The sequence below is a fragment of the Rhinatrema bivittatum genome, chromosome 7 (assembly GCF_901001135.1).
Source record: "Rhinatrema bivittatum chromosome 7, aRhiBiv1.1, whole genome shotgun sequence".
NCBI classification, from domain to species: Eukaryota; Metazoa; Chordata; class Amphibia; order Gymnophiona; family Rhinatrematidae; genus Rhinatrema; species Rhinatrema bivittatum.
Genome location: NC_042621.1, coordinates 253,683,781 through 253,696,388, shown reverse-complemented (window position 1 = coordinate 253,696,388; position 12,608 = coordinate 253,683,781). Strand labels below are relative to the sequence as shown.

At 45.7% G+C, this 12,608-nt stretch overlaps 1 protein-coding gene across 2 annotated transcripts in view; it reads left to right on the top strand.

Moving 5' to 3' along the window:
* FANK1 (fibronectin type III and ankyrin repeat domains 1) overlaps positions 1-10,896 on the top strand; it is a 211,103-nt gene extending 200,207 nt beyond the window's left edge. Inside the window, exons 12-13 of one of the 2 annotated variants that reach the window (XR_003857887.1) lie at positions 8,419-8,754; positions 10,694-10,896. The gene's annotated coding sequence lies outside the window, so the exon portion shown is untranslated. Of the gene's footprint in view, positions 1-8,418 lie in introns of both variants that reach the window. The other variant, XR_003857886.1, reaches the window with a different exon arrangement.
* Positions 10,897-12,608: the final 1,712 nt, after the last annotated feature.

Here is a 12,608-nt window from a genome sequence, read left to right as displayed (position 1 = left end):
TCCGCACCGGGGCAATCCACTCGGAGGAGATAGCCTTCCTGATTCTTGAAAAGGCTGTCCACCCCGTGGTGCTGGGGCTGCCATGGCTCCAAAAGCACTCGCCTGTGATCCAGTGGGATACTCTGCAAATCACTAAGTGAAGTTCCTATTGCCTCTCTCATCGTATGAAGGTTCCCAAGGCTCCTGCACTTCTGCTTTTGCACTCCGCCCTTGGATCTCCAGCACCCTACGAGGACTTTACAGATGTCTTCTCGAAGACTAAAGCCGAGATTCTTCCGCAGCATCATCCATATGACTGCGCTATCGACTTATTGCCCGGATCTATGCCACCTCGGGGTAGGGTGTACCCCTTGTCCCTGCCCGAGACACGGGCCATGTCTGAGTACATCACTGAGAATTTGGCGAAAGGATTAATTTGCCCATCAAAGTCGCCCGCTGGGATTCTTTTTCGTCAGCAAAAAAGATGGCTCCCTGAGGCCCTGTATTGACTACCGAGGGCTCAATGCAATTACCAAACGGGACCGCTACCCTCTCCAGTAGATTCCAGAACTACTTGATCGGCTCCAAGGTGCAAGAGTCTTTACTAAGCTGGATCTACGCGGGGCCTACAACTTCGAATCCGTCCCGGGGACGAATGGAAGACCGCGTTCAATACGCGGGATGGGCATTACGAATACCTCGTAATGCCCTTTGGCCTTTGTAACGCCCCAGCGGTCTTCCAACACCTGATGAACGAGGTGCTACGGGATTTGCTCAACGTCTGTGTGATCGTCTATCTCGACGACGTCCTGATCTACTCTCGTGACCTGCCTTCGCACCGCCAGCATGTTCGCCAGGTGCTCCAAATTCTCAGAGAGCACAGCTTATACACTAAGCTTGAGGAATGCAGCTTTGAAAAGACTTCCTTGCCATTCCTGAGGTATATTGTTTCGGCTGATGGCTTCCAGATGGATCCGGAGAAAGTCGCTGCAATTAGGAACTGGCCACAGCCGAGGGGTCTCAAGGCGTTGCAACGTTTCCTCGGCTTTGCTAACTTTTATCGGCATTTTATTCCCGGCTATTCTCGCATAGTGGCTCCTCTGCACTCACCCGGAAGGGAGCCAATGCGGTGGACTGGCCTGCCCAAGCCTGCCAAGCCTTCGAAGAATTGAAAAGAGCCTTCTTACAAGACACATGCCTCCGCCATCCTGATCCCAGTCGGCCGTTCGTGGTTGAGGTCGATGCCTCGAATGTAGCTGTTGGAGCGGTGCTGAGCCAGCACTCCGACACTGGACAGCTTCTCCCATGTTCCTTTTACTCTAGGAGGTTCTCCCCGGCTGAGAGCAATTGCAGAGTGTGCGAGAAAGAACTGCTCGCCGTGAAACTCGCCCTGGAAGAATGGAGGCAGTGGTTGGAGGGACCCAACCACCCCTTCACCATTTACATGGATCATAAAAATCTCTCTTTCCTCCGCCAAGCCCAGTGCCTGAACCCAAGACAAGCCCGCTGGTCTTTGTTTTTTGACCGATTTGACTTCACTCTACGATATCGCCCTGGCTCAAAAAATGTGTGAGCAGATGCCCTGTCACGGTCCACCGAGATTGAGGAGACCCCTGAGACGCCCCAGTACATTTTGGATCCCCGGAAAGTGTCTCTCGCCGCCACCTCCGTGTCTTCCGAAGAAAAGACCGTGGTCCCATGCCGAGCTTGTAGGGCCGTGCTGGCATGGGCCCACGAATCCCTCACTGGAGGGCATGCGGGCTGTGCCGGTACGCTAGACCTCCTCAACTGGTACTATTGGTGGCCAACGGTAAGACAAGATGTTTGTCTCTTCGTCGACTCCTGCCCCACTTGAGCATTGCAAAAACCGCTTGGCGGGAAACCTAGAGGGTTGTTACACCCCTTGCCTATCCCGATGGAGCCCTGGACGCACCTCTCCACAGATTTTGTGGTGGATCTCCCAGCATCAGACGGGAACATGGTCATCTGGGTTGTTGTGGACCGGTTCTTCAAAATGGTACATTTTGTTCCCCTGTCAAAATTGCCTTCAACATCCGACTTGGCTAACTTATTTGTTCAACACGTGTTCTGACTTCATGGTCTTCCCCAGGACATCGTATCAGACCGAGGACCACAATTCACTGTCCGCTACTGGAAGGCGTTATGTAAACGCTTCAAGTTCCAGTTGAGTCTCTCATCAGCCTTCCACCCTCAGAGTAACGGGCAGACTGAACGTACGAACCGGACTCTGAAAACCTTCCTGTGCTCCTTTGTAAACGAAAGACAAGACGATTGGGCCAAACTTCTCCCATGGGCGGAATTTTCATACAACAATCATACACACTCCGCTACAGAAAGTTCTCCCTTCTTATCTGTCTATGGGAAGCAACTTCGGCTGCCCTTGCCCTCGCCTGAACCCAGCGCACTGCCAGCAGTGCAACTCTGCTCGCCAGCTACTTGCCCTCTGGACGTCTATCCAAAAGAAGATGCAAAGAACTGCCCTTGCTGCCAAAAGATGGGCAGACAGCCACCGTCAGCCAGTACCAGTCTACCTCCCTGGGGACCGTGTTTGGCTGAGTACAAAGAATCTACAACTTCGGATTCCTTCCCGCAGACTCGCCCCCTAGATTCTGTGGACCATTCCGCATTGCCGAGCGCATAGAAGCCGTTTCCTATCGCTTGCGCTTACCCTCCTTGATGCATGTGCACAATGTTTTCCATGTGTCGCTTTTGAAGCCTCTCAACCACTCCAGGTACCATCCCTGAGCTCCCGAATCTGCAGATCTTTCCATGCCAGGAGACACCACCTACCAAGTCCGGGAGGTTCTAGATGTCAGATTCCTTCAACGTCGCTGGGAGTACCTCATCGCCTGGGAAGGTTGTGGATCCGAGGACAACCCATGGGAGCCAGCCCGCAACATCCTTGATAAGGACTTATTGAAAGCCTTCCATCAAGACCACCCAGGTAAACCTGGGCCTGCTAAGAGGGGGCATAAGAGGGGGGATACTGTTGAGGTCCCAGTCGCGGCAGCCGCGACTAGGCCCTTACCTCCTTGGTCCCGGCCCGTCTCCGAGGGTCTGCGGCCTGTTTCGCGGCATCCCCGTAGGGGGGACGTCACCGAGAAGCCCTGCCTGGACGCCGTCTCCCTAGGCGCGCGCGCGCAATCCACGCTTATGAAGGCTGTTTCCCGCCACTGGAAGCTCCGCCCTATCGATGACGTCAGACGCCGCGGCCTATGTAAGGCCCAGGACTTTGCCATGCAACGGGGTTCCTTGCGGTTCTCTGTTGCTCCGTGGCCCGGAGTGTGCTATTGCATTAGCGACTCCGTTCCTGCCTGAGACTTGTTTCACTCCGTGCCCAAGTCTTGCTTCTGTCTGGCTTGCTTGCAGTAACCTGTTCTGCTTCAGTTCCTACTTGGTTCCAGGTTCCAGTAGCCAGTCCTGCTTCAGCTCCTGCCTGGTTCCAGTAGCCAGTCCTGCTTCAGCTCCTGCCTGGTTCCAGTAGCCAGTCCTGCTTCAGCTCCTGTCTGGTTCCAGTAGCCAGTCCTGCTTCAGTTCCTGTCTGGTTCCAGTAGCCAGTCCTGCTTCAGTTCTTGTCTGGTTCCAGTAGCCAGTTCTGCTTCAGTTCCTGCTTGCTTCAGTCCTAGCCTGCTTCAGTTCCTGCCTGTCTCCTGATCCCTGCCTGCCTGCTCCAGCTCCAGCTTCCATGATCTCCTAAGTCCCAGGGGCCAGGCTCCTATGGGCCCCTCCGGGGGAGTACCGGCTTCCATGGTGAATCACCTAAGTCCCAGTGGCTGGACTCCTATGGGCTCCTCCTGGGGGAGTACCGGCTTCCAGGGTGAAGCTCACGTCCAGCTCCTGCCTGGTATCCGCCTCCCGACCTATCACTCACCAGAGACTATAGTATACCTCTCCCCAGTCTCTCACAGGTCGGCCCAAGGGTCCACTAAACAATTCACTCACAACAATTTGAATGACAATAATATGATGGTGATTAGTTGCTTTAAGGATTGTGATTAAATTATCATTGTATAATGTTAATATCACCAATATGGTCAATTTAAGTTTTCCTAATTGTAAAAGAAAAATTAAATAAATAAAGAATTAAAAAAAAGAAACATTGGAGAAACTTACTGCAGCTTTCAACCAACTTCACACACAGAAGGCACAAAGCACAGCTTCTATACAAGAAGGTCTGTTACCAGAGGAAACTTTGAAATCCTCTGTTCCACTGGCGGCGACTATTCGATTCTCTGGAGAACTCCAAAAGACTCGGGGCTTCTTGAACCAGTGCAGCTTACATTTCACTTTACAACCTTCATTGTTTCCCACAGGCCTCTCTAAGACCAGCTACATTCTGTCTTATTTGGATGGGAGAGCCTTATCGTGGGCATCTACCTTGTGGGAACGCAAGGACCCTATCTTGTAGGACATAGAAGGATTTACGGATTTGTTTAAATCCATTTTTGATGACCCTGCTCATATGTCTGTTGCTGGATTTGCTTTGGTGGACCTGAAGCAAGGCAACAGATCTCTGGCGGAACTTGCCATCGAATTTAAAACTCTTGCAGCGGAATTTCGCTGGGACCCCAGATGTCTGAAGACACTCTTTTGCAGAGGCCTGGACACCCGCATAAAGGACGAGCTGGCTGCTCATCAGATACCTGACTCACTGGAAGAATTAATAGCCTTAGCTACTCAGATTGACTGGTGGCTCCGAGACAAGGTGAAGAAACTCCAGCCTAAGGTGTTACCTGGGTTGAAGCAAACCAGTGCTTCTGCATTACGAAGGGGTACAGCACCTCCTGCTGTGGAGAAAAAGGAACCGAAGGAACCTGGTCACGGTCACTTGACTTCTAAAGAGAGAAGATTTAGGAGGAAGAACGGCCTGTGCACGTACTGTGGTCAGCCAGGCCATGATGTTTCTGCCTGCCCTATTCGTCCGGGAAACGGACAAGCCTGAGTCCCGTGGGAGGACTGTTCTTGGGCTATACAGCAATATCTCCTCCACTCTCTCGTCCAGTCTCTGTGATCCCTGAACCAGTGACGGTTCAAACCTCTGCCCTGAAGGACTCAGGGCAGGAGGCAACTTTAATCTCAGACGTTTTGTGGAAGACCTGAGGAGTCCATTCAGCAAATTTAAAGATCCATTATTGTATCACAATTTGAAGTGGACCTTGGACGATTGTTTTTACCACCACTTCTTTGAGGATCTTATCAACATCACCAGCAGTTTTTCTTTTACCTGCTGTTTTCATAGCGGTTGCTATGCATGCCATAGCTAGGTGGCGCTCTACATCGTTAATGTCTTCCTGGATTACAATTTTGACATATCTGCTACATTCTACTCACTCGGAAGTCGTGCTGAAGGACTACAGCACTGTTGATTCTGAAGAAGAAGATATCTTTAACTACCAGCCTAGCTGTCTGCTGGTGCTACCATCAGTTCCAATGAAGAAGACATCTCTAGCTACCAGCTTTCGCAATTGGTTCTTTCGGAAGTCGTGCCCAACTACCTATGGCACTGTTGATTCCGAAGAAGAAGATATCTTTGACTATCAACTTTACGTTTGTTTACTCGGAAGTCATGCTGGAGGTTTACAGCACTGTTTGATTCCGGGGATGAAGATATCTCCACCCATCAGCCTATTCGTTTTGCTGGTATTGCCATCATCTCTCTTCCAGCATCCTGCGGAAGAGCCAATCAGAAGTGGATTTTGGACAAGTCATCACCACTTGGTGATTTTGGACCACATCACCACTTCCACTGAAACCTCAGTGACGTCCACGGCAGCCCTCTCATTGCTGCTGACTTCATTATACACTCTGCAAGATTCTTCAAATCTCAACTCCATCTGCCATCGTGAATTTACAAACTTGAACTCAAGAATTTAGAGATCCTGGATGTTTGAACAGAGGCTGAGTTTTGTTTGCCTGAAAGGGCTTCGGCCCCGAATCCATCTTTGGGAGCCTCAGACCTATTGGATAAAGAGATGCTTCATCAATTCCATCTCGCGTATCCTTGGTACTTAACCTGGTACCCGAAGAGGAGACTGCCCTTTGAAGGGGGGTACTGTTGCGTTCATGCCTTTTCTCGCCCTCGCTCCACACTCTCTACCTTTGTGGCGACTCCCTTCGGGTCTGACGGACAGATGCAGAAGCGGCTTCTCCTCGCTGCTTCTCCCTGGAATCCCCGGGCTGGCCTGACGCTGCGGATCTGCCATGTTCCTGATGACGTAAGGGCTCACGCGCACTCCAGAGTTTGTACCAGCAAGGGCGCGAACTCCGGGGAGTCCCCTCGTGACATCATCCGCTTCCAACTTAAAAGGTCTTTGCTTACAACTACGAATCGAGTTAGCAGGGGGAATTCTTTCTCCGCTGCTCTGCCTCCCCTTGGCGGGGTGATTTATTACAGATTCTAACTCTGCCCCCTGGGGAGAAGTTTCTACAGATTGCTACTCATAGCAGCAGGAGATTGATAACAGATTGATAACTCCTCCCTCTCCAGGAGGAGATCCTTAACAGATTGCTAACTCCTCCCTCTACAGGAGGAGCTCAATAACAGATTGCTAACTCCGAGCAACAGATTTATAACAAAGGGTTAGCACATTAATAAAATTCTTGGGCATCGAACTAGACTCTAGCAGGATGGAGTCCAGATTACCACGAGATAAACTCTGTGATATACTGAGTAAGCTGGAACAGGCGATGTCAGCAAAGAAAATGGTGTTGGTAGAAGTACAGTCTCTTTTAAGCATCCTGAACGTCACATGTCGAGTCATACCCATGAATAGAGCCTTCTTGAGGAGGTTAACTGCAAGCATGGTTGGTGTCTTTCGTCCGAAGCATTGTATCAGAATTACACAGGCTATGAAGGATGATTTGGCCATATGGTCATCCTTCCTGGTTAAGTTAAATGGAACATCGGTGTGGCAGGATCCTCCTATTTCAAACCATGATCTCAGTATCTACTCAGATGCATTGGGAGGATGTTGCTTCAGTGTTTATTGGTAGGGTTCTTGGGTGGCCAAGCAATGACCTCAGACTTGAGTGCAAGCCGGTTTAACATGCAACATTACTTTCTTAGAGCTCTTTCCTATTCTCATTGCATTGGTTATATGGGGAAAGCAATTTCGAAATAAACACATAATTTTTTGGTGTGATAACATGTCAGTGGTGCAGGTACTCAAAAAATAATGCCAAATGTCACAGAGTCGCGGAATATTGAGGGAGGTGGTATTAAATAGCTTGCAACTGAACATAACAATAAGGGCACGCCATGTGTAGCTGATTCCTTGTCAAGAGCTAAATGGGATTTATTTCGAAAACAGGTTCCCTGAGCCAACAATGAAGGCATAGCAATACCCAAGCGATTGTGGAACATTGGCATGATGCCACGAGAAACCTTTTGAGACTATCAGTTGCCCTGGCAACTTGGAGAGCATACAGCAGAGCATACGATAGCGTCTCCAAATTCCTAAAGGAGAAAGGTTGCAAAGCTGAACCTGTCTCTCAGGACTTAATTGTCAAATTTATTATTTGTATGAAAGAAAGTGGGAAATCAAGGGGTGCAGTGATTAATCAACTGGCAGGCTTTGCCTTTTTTTCAAAAGTGTGTGGACGAGGCGACCCAACCAGGAGTTTCCTTGTTAAGAAGATTCTGGTTAGGTGGGCCAGAAAGGCGGGACCAGTCTGTGATTCACATAAACCCATCTCGCACAATCTCCTCACACTGCTGTGGTCCATATTGTCAGTGGTCTGCAGATCTCAGTTTGAGGTCAAAATATTTAGAACCACATTTTTTCTAGCCTTTTTCGGAGCACTGCGAATCAGCAAGCTGGTAGCTGCGTCTAAACGGAACATGAGTTGCAGAGGAATACTATTACAGAACATTACAGTAGTCAGTCCAAATAATCATAGAGAGGTAAAAAATACACCAAGCCACCAGAGGCGCTAAAGTATACCTAAAGCAAATCAATACATCGATAACATGCCGGGTCCAAAAATCTGAAAATGTACATGTCCGTACGCCCTAAAGGTTATAGTTTGTTATTGATTCACGAAGATCATACCCCCCTCACCAGATACCAATTTTCCTCAGTTGTCAACATGGCCCTTGTAAAAGTAGCCTATGGCAAACAACACATAGGGAATATGTAAAAAACAATTTCTCTAATAATCAAATATACACACATATACCATGAGAAATATGTAACAATCTTGTACAATAATATTTATTATTGAATCAAAGATGTAAACATGTACACCATTAAAATTGAAATAACAATCATTCAACCATTCACACCTTTAAAAACAAAACACTAATGACACGGTATAATTCTTACAATTCGTCACATTAAAGTGCAAAATACTGTAATAGTTTTTGCTTGTCTCGGTATTGCTAAGAATTTTGACCCTCGATATATTTGTTTTTTATAGGTTGTATTTATAATCGATACAAAGATATTGCCAGTTATACACTGTTTGAGTTCAGATTGAGAACATTAAAACAGGTAATGGTTCGATATGTCTTGGGTTCTTTAACATTTAAAGTTGGATAAAAAATATTTTGTGTTGAAGAATGAATTATATATTGTTTATTATTTGCTGGATGTAGGTGATATCCTGTATTTATTATGAACATGTCCCTGATGAAGCCCAGCCATGGGTGAAACAAGGATCCGTTGTTGGACTATATGTACGTGGATGGAGAAGTAGAGGGTTAGTTCCCCCGGTATAAATGAAGAAGCGGTGGATTTTTGCAAACAGCACTGTGTGAGTGCATAAAAATTAGCAGCCACACTTGTTGTAAATATTTGACATTATAAAATACAGAATAAGCGATTACACTTGAATATATTGGATACTCTATGAAGAAAAGTGTTTCTCTATTATAAGAACTTGATACATTGTATTTTGCACTTTAATGTGACGAATTGTAAGAATTATACCGTGTCATTAGTGTTTTGTTTTTAAAGGTGTGAATGGTTGAATGATTGTTATTTCAATTTTAATGGTGTACATGTTTACATCTTTGATTCAATAATAAATATTATTGCACAAGATTGTTACATATTTCGCATGGTATATGTGTGTACCTTGTAAAAGTAGGGCATAACCCTAAAGAATACGGGACTCACTCATTCAGGATAGGAGCGGCCACCAGTGCAGCACAAGCAGGCCTGAACATAGACACCATCCAAAAAATTGAAAGATGGAAATCAGACACCGTTTACACTTATATCAGAGCAAGTGATATCTGAAAGCATAACCCCTTATTGACCTCTTTCTGCACAGCCAACACGATGGCAAAGGTTTGTCTGGATTATCGGACACTCCTTTGTGCACTGGGCAGCGAGGAGGGCTCATTTTCGATCATATGGCTCTCACTTGGGTTTAGCCACGCGCAACATCCACATCATATGGATGGGTCATAGAGGGATGACTTGGGACCAACTTCTACCGATCATGCAGCACAAGAGGGACACACTTGCCAAACCGGACACCATATGATTCACCTAGGCGGCAATGATTTGGGTGAATTGTTGTGCATACCATTGATAAGGCACATAAGGAATGATTGGAGTGAACTGATTGCCTGGTTCCTCAATACGTGCATTATGTAGTCTGACATCGTACAGTGGTTAAAATGGCATGATAATAAGTTGTGGAAAAGAGGTCACAAAAAAGTGAATCGGCAACTCGGGCACTGGGCTGCAAGATTAAGAGGGCAGCATATACGTTATGACTGGGTGGAGGAAGCATGCGAGGGGTTATACAGGCATGATCAAATTCACCTTTCGGATATTGGTAACAATCTTTTCAATAATACCGTACAGGATGCCATATTTAGTTGAAGAGGCCAAAGCTTTTGGGGGTGCAAGAGGCAAGTGATACTACCTCATGCTGGTGGTGGGTGCACGAGCCGTGGCAGGCCAAATTTGGTAGGCCTGGGGTGGGCACCCTTGCGAGGAAGTTCAAGGCGGGAGGCTGGTCGAAGGGGCTGCCTTGTTAGGAGACATGGTGGGCGGCACCCAGGACTCGGTGGCATAAAATGGCTTTTGCTTCGTATAGTTATTCCACTTATTATTGTAATTTTATAATAAAGCTGTGGCCTTGTTCAACCACTAAAAAGTCTGAGCCTCAAAAAAGATTTTGTAACACAATGATCAAATTGATATAAGGGGGTCTCAGCAGGTGGGAGGGAGACATCAATCAGCGATCTTGACATTAATGCAGGGGCTTGCGCCCCATGCACAAAAAGCCCCATCCCTATCAGCAATGTCGCTGGGGATGGGGAAGCACTCTCTCGCCCCGGAGTGCGTCTTTCCTCCCAAGGGGCTGCCCGCCAGCGCAACCCCAGAAAAAGCGAGATCCAGCAAGGGGTGATGTCATCGGCCTGCGAAGTGTGCCCCAATGCACATCACAGCGCCAATAAAAGCCCAAGTCGGCACCGCTATTCCTCCTTTTCCCTGGTGGCGTCAGCGAGTTATCCTGCCCTCTCACCCTAAGCTAGCAAAACGCCTTTGTTTGTCGTTCTTGTTCTTTATAATTTTATTGTTGTGTCTAACACATCGCCTCGCTCAAATGTCGACAGGCGCTACAGTTATTTGAAGTTAGGTAGGTAGTCTATGTTAGCTAGCAGCATGTTGAATCCGATAATGATGTGTATCTTATCCATTATGTTGTACAAGAGTATTATTTTCCTTCGCAGCTTTAGGCAGGTGCACGAGCCGTGGCAGGCCGGATTTCGTAGGCTTGGGGTGGGCCCCCTTGCGAGGAAGTTCAAGGTGGGAGGCCGTCAAAGGAGCTGCCTTGTTAGGAGACATGGCGGGCGGCACCCGGGACACTTGGCGGCATAAAACGGCTCGTGCTTCGTATAGTTGTTTCACTTATGATTGTTAATTTTATAATAAATCTGCAGCCTTGTTCAACCACGAAAAAGTCTGAGCCTCAAAATAAATTTTGTAACACAATGATCAAATTGATATAAGGGGTCTCAGCGGGTGGAAGGGCAACATCAATCAGCGATCTTGACGTTAAAGGAAACATTTACTTTGTGTGTATTTGTAGGTGTGCATCCATATAGACAAGCAGTATTATGTATGTAAAGGCTTAAGTGAAAAGTAGCATAGTAGAAAACGATTTCCTTTCAAAAATGTATATACATTCCAAAGCCATGTTTCCAAAGAAATGGGTAACATGTTACACTTTAGCTCCACAAAGGTGCCTACCTGTTTAATTGAACTCAATAGATGGGCAAACAAAAAAAGAAATGTTCAAATCTCTGCCTCCCACATTTCACTTTCTATTCTCCATACAGTTCCTCATTTCCTTTGTAGAAATATATTTTCATAGAGGCAGATGGAGGAGTGTCGGCAAATGCCAAATACAGTATTAAGGCAGTAGCTCAGTACCTTATTACTCACTCAGAATACAAATAGTAGTTTGGGTATATTGCCCAGTTCCATGGCAAGTGATATGACATGTAGATGATTTTTTGTTGTAAGAGGTAGATAATTTTTATCACATAATATACAATGAAAATATGTAGGTATATTTATTTGTATGCTATATTTAGATTTTCACCTATACTTTTTGCGATCACCTTTCTTCAAAGCGTTAATTCAGGTGATTAGAAAATATTTTTGGCTAATTTGAAAATAATAGTTATGGTAGGTGTGGATAATGCTACAGAGTTGAGCTATGACCTTTTTAGTGTAAGAAGTGGCTTTTTTAATTGTAACCTACCGAAAAAGAACCTGAAGAGGTACATCTATCCTCTAACCAGTGTCATCTGAATTTTATACAAAAGTCCAGTACCACAGCGACATCTGTACAATATATATGTTAAAATTCTTCTGAAACTGGATTTCATGAGGGAGCTTGGAGAGAAAAGATACTAGCCAGAGTACATAAGTAGTCACTGGCATTAATATTTCATCCTGCATCTTGTAAGTTAAAAAAAAAAGGTACACAAATTTCTCCCTTATGCCTCTTCTTGCCTTTCTTCCTTGTATAGTCTCTTCTAAGTATATTGGATGTGTGCATAACAAGAAATTTGTAGTGGTGTGCAATCTTCAAGTAAATGTTTCACTTTAATTGCTATGTTTAGCATTTTTAATAGCAGTTCAGGAAAAATGAAAGTTTTAAATTGCACTTCTAATAATGCTATCAAATGAGGTGCTTTCTCAGTTTCTCTGCATTTTGCCAGGGATTAAATAAGATAAAGACAAACATGTCTAATTGCTTATTTAACATTTATTGAATAGATAATGCATTTCAAAGTAAAATGTTTAACTTTTGAAACATTAAGATGTGTTCACCTGTAATACCTTACATTGATAACATTAAAAAGGAAAAGTGTAAACATTTGCAAAAGCAAGATGACCAGCTTCATAGTAAAATACAGATAAAGGCTAACAAATTGACATTTAATGTAAGCATTAGTAATTCAAGGTTCATAAAAGTTAACATATTGGTCTATGTTGTTCTAATCTTAGTTCCTACTATGGTTAAGGACCCATAGTTAATTAACAGTTTAAAACAACTGAGATTATATCATATTTGGAACACTTTATAAATAATAGCACCTTTGTTAAGAATTTGACCCAGTGAGAGTACAGTAA